The sequence below is a fragment of the Polistes dominula genome, unplaced genomic scaffold (genome assembly GCF_049000335.1).
Source record: "Polistes dominula isolate Pdom_NZ unplaced genomic scaffold, Pdom_raw_medaka contig_31, whole genome shotgun sequence".
Taxonomy (NCBI): domain Eukaryota; kingdom Metazoa; phylum Arthropoda; class Insecta; order Hymenoptera; family Vespidae; genus Polistes; species Polistes dominula.
The window spans coordinates 1,395,947-1,412,681 of NW_028300925.1; the positions used below are offsets into that span (position 1 = coordinate 1,395,947).

Sequence of the window (16,735 nt, forward strand, 5' to 3'; positions counted from 1 at the left end):
TTGTTTTACTTCGTAATAGATACGATTGATCATTGTGGTTTGCAGTTGTTATCTTGTACATGTATCAGACAGAGAGAAATCTTGAACGTTTCATAGATTGGAGAGAATACACATTTACAAACACACATATACAGGTATAACATATATATATAGATAAATCTCACTATGAGGAATATCCGGAGACTTCCCTTACGCAACTTGTCTCAGATTATTCTTGTTCTTTATCTTTGTCTCTATCAATTCACTCTCTCTCTCTCTTTCTCTCTTCTTTAAAGCAGATCAGACTAGATAATATTATAATTCCGTCATGAACGAGGATGATTACGTATGTATATGTAGATATCTCGTTGATACAAATTTCAGGACGAGCCTTGTAGAACGAAGAATCGTTCGTGCCCGTTTATATCGCATTTGAAGGGCCGATTGAACGTAATGGGTGACGCGTGGGCTCTGACAGGGCGCGCGTGGTCGTCCTGTCTTTTAAGAAAGAGAAGACTATATGTAGAAGGTAACTTGTACAATAAAGAGAGAACGAAAGAATGAAATTAGAGGATGAGAGAGAAAATGAGAGAGAAAGAGAAAGAGAGAGAAATAACGAGACGATGCGATTCTTAACGATAATCATTGCATCCGGGATATGTATTGCAACTATGCTCGAATGAATACCAAAATGTCACTAAAGGTTAACGTTAAGAAATATTTACAGAAATAAATTCATAATTAATAACAAGTGAGATTAACTTTCTTTTTATTTATTTGGAAGACTGTATATATATATATATATATATTTTTATTATTTTTTTAATAGAAAATATAATTGTATGATCGCGTATTCTGGTTCAAAAGTCGTCTATAAGAAATTGTTTCTTGTAAGGTAGATATTTTTTTTTGTTTTTTTTTTCTATTTTTCTTGTTATTATTGAGATAAGTAACAACTATGAAAATTATCGTATCGGTGACTATATTTATATATTATCAAAGAACTTCCTGTTTGCTAATGTTTGAAACATATGTTGATCTACGTAATCGAGTAATAACTCTTACCAACGTATGTAAGTGTTTATATTTGCTGGTGGTCCATCGATGTGATTCGATCTCTCTAACTTCTAACTGATGTGAGGAGACATCGGATATTCAGGTAACGTAAGTTTAGCTCGAATATATATATATATAAAGAAAAGATGAAATGAGTATATGCAAAAAAAAAATTTCAAGTTTTTTTTCGTCGTCACTTACATAAGAAACTTAAGTAGCAACATGTGTGTGTGTTTTTTTTTCTGTAAGAATGTTTCTTTATTACGTTTTTACATTCTAAATTTAGAAACGATTAATATCTATGAATCGATTTGCTGTAAAAAAAAAAAAAAAAAAAAAAAAAAAAAGTAATGTCCCGAACAACATTTACTTTTTAATATTTAAAATCAATTGTTTTTGAAGTATCGAATTGTGTAGAAAGTTTCGTTGAATTCATATGAATGCAAAAGTAAAGAAAAAAAAAAAACAAAAACAAATTTATTTTTATATAATATTTTGTACGTTTAATGTGTGACTGTCTTGTATAATTTTTCAGCATGATTTCATCGACCATAAAACGAAGTGCATCTTTGACAACCAAATTTTCAGATTAAAATCGTACGAATCGTGCCCACGCGTAGAGTACTTGCATCGATACTTGCATCATGTCCATAATTATAATCAATTTTTTTTTTTTTATTTGTTTATTAACTTGAATCATCGCGTTCTTTTCTTATTAGTAATAAGCTACGTTTTAAACTACGTTCGAATTTATTTTTACTAAATTTTCAAGACTCGCGTATATTAGAGAGAGACTTTGACATGGCATAAGAAAAGTACGCCGTTTAATGAAATAAATATTTCTTAGAAGTAAATCGTCTAAAAACAAAATCGGCACAATGCGGGTATTTCTTTTTTTTCAGTAGAACATTAACATTATAGATTCAACATGTCCGTTAGGTGCAGGTGTCCATCTCCGCTTTTGTGCTTCCATTATGCATAATGCAGTGAAGCTTCTCTTGTTGGCTGCATCGTTGTCGTGTCACGGATTCGAAGAGGGTCGGTCGGACTACTCGACATACATTCCCATACATGACGTTTTATATCTATCTTTTTGTATTTTATACTTCTACCGTTGATCCGTTAGGAAGATGATGAAAAAAAGAGAAGAAGAAAAGAAGAAGAAGAAGAAGAAGAAAAAAAAAAAGATTAGAAATTCTCAACGAATTAAAATCGATCGGTAACTTCTTTCTTCCGTTCCTCTTTTTTATTTTGTATAACGTGTCATTTGCTTTCAAAAAGTTCGATGACGTCTGAAATTATCTATCGGATTAGTTGACAAGTATTATCAAAATTTTTAATATTCTTTTTATTTTTTTTTATATTTATATAAATACACTCTCTAGTATCTTATTTAATAATAATTTTTAGTATTTTACATTTAAACAAATAATAGAACATAAAAATCAAATTAAATGATCTTTTTGTTTCCATATTAAAATAAAAGTAATCAATGAAAATAACGAATTATTTGTTAATTAAAAATTTTGATAAATATAATGTGTACCTTATCCCATGTTGCATTTTAATGAAAATTAATGATAATATTTGACGATCATTTAATGATTACTTGAACAAATTTATAATGTGTTCGAAATCGTCGACTCTTAAATTTTCTTCCACTAGGACGACCCCTCACCTCACACCCCCTCTAGTCCACCCCTTATGACTGTAATTAAAGTCTCCTTGATCACGCGTATAAGCCTCGTTTATTGCGCACTATGTAATATAACGATGCTTATGTTAGATACATTTGTCAGGAGATAATTATACGATAACTATCGTCCCAAGCTACGCAGTTAGTTTCATTCGCGTGTCGGGTCATTTACCTGTTCTATCATTTCTAAACGAAGTAAACATTTCTAATGATCAACGTACTAATGCATAAACGTTTGTAAATATAATTCATGAAAATCTTCTAAAATAGATGATTATGTTTTTTAAATTTATTATTAATTAATCCCTTAAGTTGCACGCTCGAGTTAACTCGAGCAGCGTTGTATCACGTTGAGCCAAAATTGTTCCTTTCAAGGGATTAATATTATTTATCAATATTATTAAATTAATTGTCAGATTTTTATTCGTGAAAAATATGTAAAAGTTGCATATGACATTTAGGGTAAAAAAATAAAAAAAAGTACAAATATATGTGTAAAGAACGTGAATATGTTTGAAATAGTGTCAATCAATTGTGTCAATAATTATGAAAGTGATCTAAGTCAAAATTAATAAAAAAAAAAATGAGTTTATCAGTTATTACACACTACATTGTTATAAATTAAATAAATTCAATGTCATTTGAAAACGATATTATCAAAAATGAATGAATCGTTAGATAATGTTTGTTATTTCAATATTATATAGAATTCATATAGTGTTCAAGTATAACTCTTTAAATATCTCGAAACAAGAGATACATGATTTAGATCACTTTCATAATTATGGGCACAATTGTCTTATTGATTATTTGGTATAACATTGGTAATAAAATTTGAATTACATATAAAAATCTATTTTAACATACTAATTCATAGAATTTAAGATTTTTTTCTAAGATATCGAATGATACGATCTAGACAAAAAAAAAAAAAGAAAATAGAAGGATGAAACGGTTGATACGAGTACTTACATATATTCAAATCACCTTGTGTTCTCGAGTTAAATATAAACGATTAAAAATAGCCAATCAAGGAGAGAGACTAACGGAAAGAAGACGAAGAAGAAGAAGAAGAGAAGGTACTTGATATACACAGTGTGCTGAGTGAAAAAACACTTCAACTGTTGTGTTTTGTTGTGTTGTGTAGCACTTATATACTGTAGTCGACACTCTTTGGTTGACGAGCGTGCCAGTATGAAAAAAAAAAAAAAAAATAAAAAAAATAAAAAAATAAAAAACAAACAAACAATGAAGAACCGTCGCGACGCCATGAAACGTTGCACTCAACGTTCTATTGCACTGCATGTACACCTTTTCACTCAACCCCCTACTCTAATTGGCTATTTTCAACGATTTACTACGCGAACAAATTAGCTACATTCGTAACAGTCTGTCTTACTTCGAGTTATCCATCCTTCTAATGATCTCACTTTCACTGACAACCATCTACTACTGACAATGACAACCGAGAGAATCTACTCCTTTTAAATACTCCGACTAGACGTTTTAGAAAGCGATATGTAACTTTTGATATCATCGTTTAACATCAAACAAAACGATAAAACAATATTTTTTCCCCTTTTTGCCAAGATTTACGATCTCTTAAATACTACGTTCTTTTTTCTTTTGATAAAATATCAGATCTATTTATAAGTTGATTTTTTTTTACTTTTTTTTTTTTTTCTCTTAAATGAGATAGTAAAAAATCAAAACAGGTTTGACAATTTGAACGTTTACTTTAGTTTTTATTTTGTACAGATTTGATTAGAATCAAGGAAGAGAGTTCCCCCTTCCTCCTTCCCCCTTCCATTCCCCGTTCCAAGTTCGATGATAAATTCTTGACCAAGTCAACTTTCATTCCAGATTGAGTTAGCAAAAGGTTGTTAACTTATCATCTGGTAGAGAAACGTCGACCACCCAGGTTAATCTCAGCAAATATCGCAAATATCTCGAGACGTTATCGGTCGGTGTGTTTCATTGCTAGGGTGTGTTGCTAGTGAACGTAAGATACTTTATATGTATTATATTATGCATGTATATATTATATATATATATTTTCTACACATTCTTATCGTAGGTAAGGCTTTGAACGGGGATTAGTTATACATGCGGGTTGAGTAAGACAGCTAAGATGACGCAGGAAAGTGCTCGAGAACGCGAACGCACTTAAAAACGTTCGAACAAGTGCCAAGAAGAAGAAGAAGAAGAAGAAGAAGAAGAAGAAAAAAATAAGAAGAAGTAGAAGAAGAAGAAGGGCCTCCAAGGTCTCTCCTTTTCATATAAGAGGGAGAAAGGGATAGAAAGGGAGAGATAACACGCAAAGCCTGCAGAAAAGGGAGACCGAGTCCGTACGAGTAAAAAGGTGCAACTTCCTCGATGGTGTCCACTCGATCGTTTTACCAGCTTCTTCTTCTTCTTCCTCCTCCTTCTTCTATTTCTTCTTCTTCTTCTTCTTCTTCCAATAGGGACGACGATCCACAAACATATCGTTCTTTGTGATCCAAGATGAAGATCCTTCTTCCCATTTCTATCGCACGTTGTCGAGAAATATCGAAACTTTCTTCCTATTGTTGACTCTACTCTACTCGTTTATATCTCAAATATACGGATAACTTTTTATATTTATATTCGATGTGTGTGTGTGTGTGTGTGTGTGTGTATGCATAAGTAATGCGTAGTATTGTTGAGAGTATAATATTTATATTTCGTAATAATTCGATCGAGGAAATTGTACGATGCTTGAAATTTTGTTATATGTGACGTGCAAATCGTATGTTTGATATTTTTTTTTTTTTTTTTTTATATATAATCAAATAACTTTATTCGTATAATACATTGATTCGTAAATCTAAAGTTATAAAATTAATCTATTTATTATATGCGATACGTGTACACACACACACATATATATATATATATATATATATATATATATATATATATATACTCATACTTATTTTTTATTCATTTTAAATCAAATAATATGAATAATATGATTTATTAGCAAGTGAGGAAAAATAAATTTCGTTTTTTTTTTGTTTAAATAATTATAATATAACAATGAAAAATATTGTATAAATAGGATGACAAGAAAAAAAACAAAGAGGAAGGAAAAAACATTCGCAAAAGTTGTTATATAAAATTGCAAGTTGATGGTACATCCGTCGGGTTAGTACGGTAGGCAGGTCATTGCACGATAATAATATCGGGTCCATCGAGCTTGAATATGTGGACGTAAAGCTTTTACGAAAATTAGTATCGGTCGGGACTGTAACGCTAGTGTTGCCTATAAAATAGTCGTATATATCCTACACCGGGTGTTTCGATAGTATATACAGATATGTATATATATATATATATATATAAAAGACATTTTATTATCAAAATATTAAGTTGACGCTACACGTATACGTTTATCCTATAGTTGCACCCTCACCTGATCGAAGCGAATTACCACACCTGTGCTATACTATACTTCTCCAATATTACTGGTATTATCGTTCTCAAACGCTCGTGAACTAACCGTACGAGAAACTTGGATTGTTATAAAAGCTTTTGTCGTTTCTTAAACGATCGTTCAAAGTACAATCTGTGCTAATAAGGATTCTATAATCCTATCAATAAAATCTTTAATACCCTAACTCGTGAAATATTTATTTTAATATATTAGCTTATTTTCAAAGTTATTATCTCATTAATGAAATATGTTTATATTAATTTTACTGAGAAAGAAAAAGAAAAAGAAGAAAAAGAAGAAGAAAAAGAAGAAGAAGAAAAACGAAATGATAACAGAAAAGATGTATCGATTCGTGTAAAAATGATTATCCCCTATCCCATATTGAGTATACATTACTTAAAAGACGTCATCGTTATCATAATCCCAGAAGAAAACAAACGACGAGTTTATTGGGGGCGGGGAGGGGGCGGTGACGGGGTTCGTTTCTAGAGAAAACGGTCTGTCACAAGATAAGATTTTTATATGGATGTAAAACTTCTTCCCACGTGTAGGGAGATCTCATTTTTTTTTCTCGATATTTGTTTTAATATGTGTGTGTGTGTATGTGTGTATGTAAAATAAAGACATTGTAAGAAGTTATTATCTACGAGCGTAGTAGAGACATGCTGATGTAGCAGTGCTGAGAAGAACAAGAATACGAAGAAATAGATATAAAGAAAGAAAGAAAGAAAAAAAAAGAAAAGAAAAAGAGTAGAAATAGAAGAAAGATCGTGGGATAAACGCTTATCATCGTAAGATCGTTCGATTATTATCATTTACCTTATATACATCTTGATTTCTTAGTAGAAACGAATAATAATAATAATAATAAGAAGAAGAAGAAGAAGAAGAAGAAGAATGTATAAGAAGATGAAGAGAAGAAGATGATACGTCATTAGTGAAAAATAGTTCGCCTCAGGTGGTTGCCATTTTGAAATATTTTTCACGTATATTCTCATTCTCAAACGTGCATACTTTATAAAGTATTTATGTATAAAATTATATACACGTTGGCCGTGAAGTGATTACTTAATACTCAAGAACAATTAAACTCACTTCTTATAGATACAAAGGTATATAAAAACGATGATTTATTATCGGGAAACTTATTGAACCTTCACTATGTTCACAGAAAGAAAGAAAGAAAGAGAGAGAGGGAGAGTAAATACAGTGTCAAACAAAAGTATTAGACATAGATTAAGTTTTTTTTACTTGAAATTTGCAAAATATAGGAGTTTATATATTTCATTGTATTCTTGGATATGTCAGCTATTAAAATACGTTTCAAATAACTTTGATATAATAATATCAAGCTCAGTTAAGTATTTTACAAATTTTCTAATTTATTTTCCATCACTAAATTAAAATTTTAATACATAAACAAAATAGATTTTACAATTTTGATATAATTTATCATTCTTTTTGTTGTTGTCACAATACTTCGTAAATTAAATAATATTTAAACAAATAATATTATCTTTTGAAAGTAAAAAAAAAAAAAAAAAATGATAAAATGAACGTTTCGTGTATTTCATATATTTGTAGGGTCGAGAAAGGAATAGAGGGGTTCGAAAATTGAAAGTTCGTGGAGATCTTTCAGTCTTATATTAGAAAAGAAAATAAGATGAATAAGAATGAAATAAAGGACGTGTGGAGATGGTTTGACGATGGAAAAAGGTATGAAAGAGTTTAAGAGACAGATGCACTTGGCATTCGGTAGTATAATACGGTTTGGCGTGCACCATGATGCGACTTAGGTTGACCAACGTAGTTGTTCGGCGCTGCCTGCGATAGGAGCAGCTGTTTCCAGGCTGGAACGTTTTCAAAATCCGTTCAGTCTCGCCGCGACCGCCGTAGCGGTCGGATCGTAGCTCTGCGAATATTTAACATTTAACTTTACTATCATATTCGTTCTATTTCGCGATATAAATTAAATCATTCGAACATTTATTTATTTTTTTAATATTGTTATTCGTTTATCGTTAAACAACGCGTGTTAATTATTATTTTTTTTATTTTTAACTTCACACTCTCTATTTTTCTTTTTTTTTTTATTCGCGAATCGTTAAAACATTTTTAACTTTTTCATTGTTATTATTATTATAATTGTTTTGTTTCTTTGGCGGGAAATTTAATTTGAATTATTGCCGCCTTTTTCTTCTCCCTCTTATTCTCTCTCTCTCTCTCTCTCTCTCTCTGTTTCTCTCTTTCTTGTGTTATTCAGCGTCAGCTATTAGTTTACAAAGAGCGCGAAAACGAAGAACACCACCGTCATCGCCCATCGTCGAAGATTCGCGCGAGTAAAGTTCGAAGATAAGTTTTTCTTAGAAGAAACATTTGGTAATAGTAAAAGCAGACAAGGAATAAGAAGATAAGAAAAATATAAGAAGAAGAAAGTGAAGAGGAAGAAGAAGGGGAATTCGTCGAATATAAAACGGTCGAAGGTAAGCGAGTATAAAAGTTTTACCCCGCCAAAATACTACACTTTCGTATTTTTAGGTTAGTCTCGTTTGGAAGTTGAAACCTAGACTATTTATCGGTAAACGTATTTAATTATTTCTATGATTTGATTTAATTTTTTTTTCTTTTGTGTGTGTATGTAATCAATGATTATAATCTTACTCTTTTCTTCTTCTAATAAATAAACGTTGTTAGAAAATTCGAGTAAAATGCGAAAGTATATAAATAAATCTTCTTTACGTTTAATTGTATACAGAATCGTGTTTAAAAAAAAAAGAAAAAAAAAATAGCTCAACGTGCAAGGTCGTACGCGAAAGTGGAATTTTAATCGTGATTCGATTGTTTTCAATTCAAATGGCGTGATAAAGAACACGAATGTGAGAAAGAAAGAATATGTAACATTAGAGAGAGAGAAAACTTTCTTTTTCTCAGATTATACTTGGTCGAGCGTGTAAATAAAGTAAATAGGTATATATATATATTTACTTGTATATACATATATATTGATGATAGTGTGTACATATAAAGTCGTACCTTGTATATCGAGAATGGTAAGATTCGGTTTTGCTCTCGAGTAATCGTAAACCGTCGGAAGATAAACGATCCGGTGTCAAAACCGCGGTAGGTGCTTTTACGTTGTTGTATGTAAGACTAAAAGAAGGTGGTCTCATTCTCTGGGAACTACGAAAAAATAAAATCAAATAGAAGGGGGAGAAAGAATAAGTATCAAAAATAAAAATAAAAACCTTACACGAAAGTATTGTACGGGAAAGGTTTTTACAGGTTGTCACGCGAACTCGCTATTTTCATTATTTCTTTTTCTTATAAACATCTTTTTTGTTTCTTTTTTTTTTTTTTTTAATATAGATTTCTTTCTTTCTCGTAAGAAAAATACTGTGTGTGTGTGTGTGTTTTTTTTTAAATAATTATCTCAATAATATACTTACTTTTATGGTATTTGTTATTAATCGTATTAGATTTATTTATCGTTCTTATTTAAATTTACTCGGTCGGTAATGTAATATAAAAATATATATATATATATATATATTTTTTTTTTGTATTTTCTCTTCACTTTGTCTTTTTTTCATTTGTTTTACAGAGTAATTGAAAATATTCAATAAAATTATATCTTTCTAACTCGATTAAATACAAATAATTTTTCTCGAAGTTTTTTTATTATTGTTAATTTATTTGCATTTAAAAGTTGCGGTTGAGATTTAATAACCGCATAATAAAATTTTATTATCTCTTTGCTAAGAGAGTTGACAGATAATAAATAATAGAATTATCGACCGAGAAATGTGTTGTTAAAAACAAAAAACAAAACAAACAAAAAAAAAGCAAACAATATTTCGTTGTCTCTTTAAAATGCTTGACGCTAATTCGATGGATTATATTTTTACAATTAACTACAGTTTTCAAAAAGTTTACAGAAACATATTTCTAAATAGCAAATAAATTCAATTTAACGAAGATTCTTATAGGATTAAAAGAAGAAGAAAACAAAAACATAATTAATTATATAATTATATAATGAAAAAATGAAATATTATCATTCACCAACACTTACATTACACCCTAATACATGTGTATTTAATATTTTTCAATATTTTCTGCTACTAGGGCATATTGTAATAACATTGAACTATTATTTAATTAGTATCATACTTTTATTCATTACCGAATTATAATTTTTACAATTTATTTTTTTGCCATCCTTCAACAAATAACTTTTCTCCCATTTTTTTTTTTTTTTAATTTATCTGCACTTCCTCGTTCAAATATTATTACAAAATCGAAAATAAATCTTTGGCGTAATATCATTTGGCCACAATTTTCGTGTTAAACATGAAAAACAAGAAAGAAAAAAAAAAAAAAAAAAAAATAAAGTAAGACAGAAAGAAAGAAAAAAAAAGTAGAGGTAGAGTGAGATAAAGTGTCATGGCGTCGAAGTTTTTTATAGAACAGTTCTCGTTGCTTCTGCTGCTGCTGCTGTTGCTGCTGCTGCTGCTGCTGCTTCTCCATCGTCTCTTTATTTTTTTGTTATGTTTTCACAAGGAACTAAGTAGGTGTGTTGAAGGGAAGGGGTGGAGAGGGGGGGGGTAGAGGAAAAGAGTAGAAAAGGGGTGAATGGGGGGTGAGTTTGAAGGCGCGTGCGAGAACGAGCTTCGATCGTTGAAACGACAGGTGACAAAGGCAACGAGACCCATGCTTTTCTCTATCCCATGTGTATGTATGCATGTATTTATATATATATAAATATATATGTATGTGTGTGTGTGTGTGTTTGTACGCGTATATAGAGAAAGAGAGAACGTGCGTGGTATTGACACTTGTCATTTGACGACGGCCACAACACCACCGTTGCCTTTCTTTTTTTATTTTTATTTTTTTTTTTTTTTATTTTCTTCTTCCTTTTTTCCTCCCTCTTTTTTCTCTTTGCGTTTTATCTTTCACGGTCTTTTACGTTGGCAGAATAGCTTTTTAAATCTCGGTACACGAGTTATTATTATTATTATTATTATTTTTTTTTTTCACTTCTTCTTCTTCTTCTTCTTACTCGTACGCGCGTGCAACGTATATTTATATTTATATTTATATATATGAATATATATGTGTGTGTGTGTGTATGTAATTTGTGTTTGGGTATGCATGCGATCCGTTGCGCTTTCATTCGCAGGCCCACCTGGAGAGTTAATGTTTATTATTATTATTATTATTATTATTATTATTATTATTATTATTATTATTTTTGTTCTTGCATCTTTCTTCAATTTATTTAATTTAATTTAATTTAATTTAATTTAATTTAATTTTTATATTAAATTTAATTTTATCTTTGATTTTATTTTGTTGTTTACCAGAAGATGTCTATTCAAATTACGAATACCAATTGAAGATGGAATCGAAAAAAATTTCTTCTACACTCTGTCTACAATCTCGGTTTACATTTTAATCATTTTTCTTTTTCCTCTTTTTAACTGAACTAATTGGAAAGTATTTTTCTATGCTTTCGTGGAAAAAAATTGGAACTTTTATTCGTAAAATTCATTCGTCATTTTGTTAATGATTTAAAAATCTTCATAGTATAATAATAATAATAATAATAATAATAATAATAATAATAATAATAATAAAAAGAAATTAAAGTAACGAATAGTGTATAAGAAGGCAATTTAAATTTATTAATATAGAATTTAATTAATTTCAATTGAAAATATTCAGCGTGGACGAGAATAAGAGTTTCGTGTATAAAAGATGAATGAGAAATATTTTTCTAACATATCATTTTATTTTACAATCTGAAAATTTCAAATTTAAATCTTTCAATCTAATTTATACACATTTTGTAATTAATTATATTATCATTTTCGTGATTAATAATCCCCCTCTTCCCCTCTACCACCCCTTCTCCAAAAAACAAAGTAAACGAAAATTCATTGAAATATAAATGCGTTCACTTAGAATTCATCTTAGATGACATACACATGTTTGATCAAAATCATCGATCAATTTTTTAATAGATCGAAGTAAAAAGAGTCACTTAAAAGACAAAAAGTATTATATATTATAAAAAAAAAAAAAAAAAACATAAAGAAAAACAAGTAAGAAGACAGGGTCAAAGCAACACATGCTACGCGTGCATGATTAGAATAACTTAGTTATATATATATATATATATATATAACACATATGGTCGCGTGGATCAAACATTCTGATTGAGTTTAATACGCTAAGTTGTTATCTATTTTCTTCAATTAATCACCGTCAATCTCACGATTAAACGTTGTTTCTTTTCTTTAATCATAGTTCTTTTACCTCGTACGATCGATCGATTGATCGATTGATCGATTTATCGATCTTGAAAGATCAACTTTATGCAAATACACATATCTACAATTACTTTCATATTTTCTATTCATTTTCTTCAATTTTTTTTTTTTTTAATATATTCAAATTAAACTTGTTATTGGTATTTTCTGCATCGTTTAGTTTACAAATTTATTTATGTTATTTTTTATAAAAAAAAGAAAAGGAACAACAAGCATTTACGTTGTTAGTGCATTTTCAATCCTAGAAAAAGGAATAAACGTTTGTTAATGCAAATTTTCCGATCAATTGAATCGATTTGATCTGATCGATCGATCAGTGTTGTAGTTTTCATCGTATATGTGTTGTATCAATCATGAACATCCTTCAATTTCTTTCTCTTTTTTTTATTTCTGTTTGTAATAAAAAAGAAATGACAAATACTAAGATAGAACTAGTCTTTTAACGCTTTTACAAACTCGTCGTATTTCGTTCTTAAAAGACGAAGACAAATTGTTTACTCGACTGAGTCGTTAAGATTACCGAAGGTAAAGTAGATTTAACAAAAGAAAAGAAGAAGAAGAAGAAGTAGAAGTAGAAGAAGAAGAAGAAGAAGAAGGAGAAAGAAGAGGAGGATGAATGAAAGAGGGGTGAGGAGGTTGGCCAACTCGTATTTAAGAGAAATGTTTCAAAAGCGAAAATCTTCAAAGTTTAGTACGAAAGATAAATTTTGTTGGGTTACCAAAACCACTCTCTCTTTCTCTCTCTTTCTCTCTTTGTGCGTGTTTGTGTGTGCATATGTGTATGTATGTGTTGGTTATTCGCTAACAGGCCGATTACGACGCATGACGATGCCCGACGTTAAGTGCTGAATCTTGTTTTTAAACGAAATTTTGTACCACGGTCTAACACTTTTCTCCAACTTCAGGATGAATCGGTTTACCTAGTAATCTGAGATTTTTCTTGACGAGAAACGCAACCATTAATCGAACACTTATCTCTCACTCCCTTTCCATCCACTTTTTGTTTTTCCTCTTCTCTTTTACTCTTTCAGTATTACGGTATTGGAAACGTGTTGAAGACGACACGGTTGAAAAGGTAGATTACTTTTTTTTTTATCTTCGAGATACGTCATACGACGGACGAATAATATATTTATTTATTTACTTACCTTTTTCTTTTTTTTTTTTTTATCTTAATTAGAAAATGTATTTTTCTTAAATGCATTTCATCTGTTTTCGATCGTAAAATGGATCATTCACATTCGGAGTAATAATATATATATATATATTTTTTTTTATTTTTATTAATAATATAATTAATATTAAAAAGAGAATTAATGTTTTTTTTTTAAATTAAATACATATGCATTCAATATTTTTCAATATTTTGTTATACTAGGGTTATAATATTAGATTTATTGGAAAGTTTGGTCTATTTTGACAAACACTGGTTCAATTTTTCGTATCTAGGGATAAAACATTTTAAAAAAAAATGCAATATACAAATTGTCATTACACTATGATAAGAAATGATAAATAATGATAATTGATAAATATTAATCAATTATAGATATATATGAACATTTATTACTTTTGTTTTATTCTATTGTAAAAAATGGACAGAACTTCTTTCTGGTAGATCTAATATATACTTTTTTTTTTCTTTTTTTTTTTTTTCGATATCTTTTGATAAACGTTTCCCATTTCTATGAAAATTTTTATATACTTTTGATAAATTTCTTAATCTTTCGATATTACATACTACGAAAAAGTATCTATCTTTAATACGAGATTTATTTGTCGAGATATCGCGTTATAAAGACCATTCACTTTTTTCATCGAATTTAATATTACATTTCTATCAAAAATACCTTGATATGTGTGTTAATACTTGGAACATTCTTTAAAAGAGAGGAAAAAAATAAAATAAAATAAAATTAAATTAAAAAATTAGGAACACGAATGACGATAACATATTTACTCGGTAACACGGTATGTCGATTTTCGTTGAACCGTAATTCAAATATAACTTGGCAAAAAACGTACTTACATATTAAAAAAAAAAGAAAAGAAAAATATTAAAAAGAAACAACAACAACAAAAAAAGAAACAACCCATGAAATGTGGGATTTGCAAGAACTCGCGGTAAACGTAAATTTTAATACACCTATCTCTTTCTCTTTCTCTTTCTCTCTTTCTTTCTAACTCCCTTCCTTCCCCCCACTTCCCCCTTCCCTTCCCCTTCCCCTTTTTCTTCCTGCGTGCACGCGGTAAGATTTACGCTCTTGTAGAAAAGTAACGTTTTAAATGCAATTTATATCCGCGTTCGAGCGAATCGTGATAAATACAAATATTCCGTAGATTTTTCTGACGATTTCAAACGTTGGAATGGATGGGTGGTTGGTGGTTGGTTGGTGGTTGGTTGGTTGGTTGGTTGTCAGGGTAGAAAGAAGGAAGAAGGAAGAAGAAGAAGAAGAAGAGGGGGTTAAACGGATAGTAGGGGGGTGGGGTGGGATGGGGGAGGGGTTGGGGGGGTGGATAGGAAGGGAATATACACGCGAATTCATTTCTCTATTGCGAATACTCTCTCGGGGGGCTTTGGGTATTGAAAATACTAAATCCATGTTTTAAAAGGTCCGCAAGCAACTCCGTTGCGGGACAAAGGAAAACGGGAATAATTTATCGCGCGTGCTTTCAAATCGTCTGCCATATTCTCTCTTCTTTCTCTCTTTTACCTCTATCTCGAATTTCTTTTCCATCGATGCATTAGACGAGTAAACACAATTTTTCTTTCTTCCTCTTTCTACCTTCCCCCCCCCCCTTACTCTTTCTCATCGTACTACATGTCTTCCTCTTCCTTCTTTTATATTGGAAAAGAATAAAGTGTCGTAGTCGACATTTTGTTTTTCTCAAAACAATTTCTTTTCAATCCTTATTTTTTTTTTTATTTTTTTTTATCTATATTTTTTTATATCAAAAAGTGCGTTCGTTTTTTCGTTGTAGATAAAAAAATTATTATACAATATATATTATATTAATATTTATATTTTATATATTATATATATTTTATATTTTATATTAATTATATTTTATTTTATATTTAATATTTTATATTCCATATTTTATTCCATATTTTATTTTATATTTTATATGCTTTTATATTTTGTATTCCATATTTTAATTTATTTTTTATATTTTATATTTTATTTATATTTTATATTAATTATATATATATATATATATATATATATATATATATATATATATATATATATATACAATATAGATATAAAAAAATATATTATTATGTTATAATATAAATATTATAACAAATAATTTATATTATATTCAAAGAGAATTTTTTTTTATTTTTATCTTTTTCCTTCTCCAATTTTTTATTTGTAACAATTTTGATTCGTCGTTTAATTCGTGTGTTTTTGTTTTTTATCTCACATCAATCTTAGTTTTTTTTTCTTTCGTTTTTATATTTGTTTTAACGTTTATGTATATTTATTTTAGGGTTTTTTTTTTCTTTTATTATTACGTTAGTTAAAAAATTTGTTCGTTAAAAAATTCGATATTTGGATGATTCATTTATCGTTGGATCGAAAACCTTTTCGAAGTTTTATAGGATTTAATTTATTTTCAAGATAAAAAAATCATATTTTTTTTTATTTTATTTTTTTGCAGTATTTCATCAATCTCTTCGTCAACATCGATTTCCATTTAGGACGAATAAAACTTTTACGAACTAATCTCTCATCGATTTTACGTTTGCAAACTATCCTTACATTTTTGTCAAACGAACGACAACTTTATTTTGAAGTTTTCAATCTATTGCCCAGCCAAAACTTGTAAAAAAAAAAAAAAAAAAAAAAATAATAAATCATTTTACTTATTTTTTTTTTTGTATCGTATCAACCGATTGACCTCAATTTTCATTGCAAACCAATCGGAGATGCTAAAAAGTGCGAGAAAGAAGAAAAGAAAAATGAGATTGGTCACGATGAATAATAATTTATAAAATAATATGTAAATTGGTTGAAACCTTTCTACCTTTTTTTCTGTGTGTTTTTTTTTCTTTTTCTTTGGTGTTCGAACCAACGTTTTTTGCCATTTCGATGGCAAAGGTGTTAAATTCCATTGGGACCATTCCCATGATTCCCTTTCTCTCTCTCTCTCTCTCTCTCTCTCTCTTGCTTCTTTTTTTTTTTTTTTTTATCATAAGTCGAG

The 16,735-nt window shown here is 29.3% G+C and overlaps 1 protein-coding gene and 1 long non-coding RNA gene across 3 annotated transcripts in view; both read left to right on the plus strand.

The window, feature by feature from the left end:
• The first annotated feature begins 3,823 nt into the window (after positions 1-3,823).
• Positions 3,824-5,749, plus strand: LOC149032945 (uncharacterized). The gene is made up of 3 exons (XR_016176131.1): positions 3,824-4,036; positions 4,595-4,733; positions 4,809-5,749. It is a non-coding gene; the product is annotated as an uncharacterized LOC149032945 (long non-coding RNA).
• Positions 5,750-7,981: 2,232 nt separating this feature from the next.
• The window catches only part of Sulf1 (Extracellular sulfatase Sulf1), a 90,553-nt gene continuing 81,799 nt past the window's right edge, over positions 7,982-16,735 (plus strand). The window contains exons 1-2 of one of the 2 annotated variants that reach the window (XM_089171186.1): positions 7,982-8,671; positions 8,732-8,766. The gene's annotated coding sequence lies outside the window, so the exon portion shown is untranslated. The remainder of the gene's footprint in view (positions 8,672-8,731; positions 8,767-16,735) is intronic. The other variant, XM_015317696.2, reaches the window with a different exon arrangement.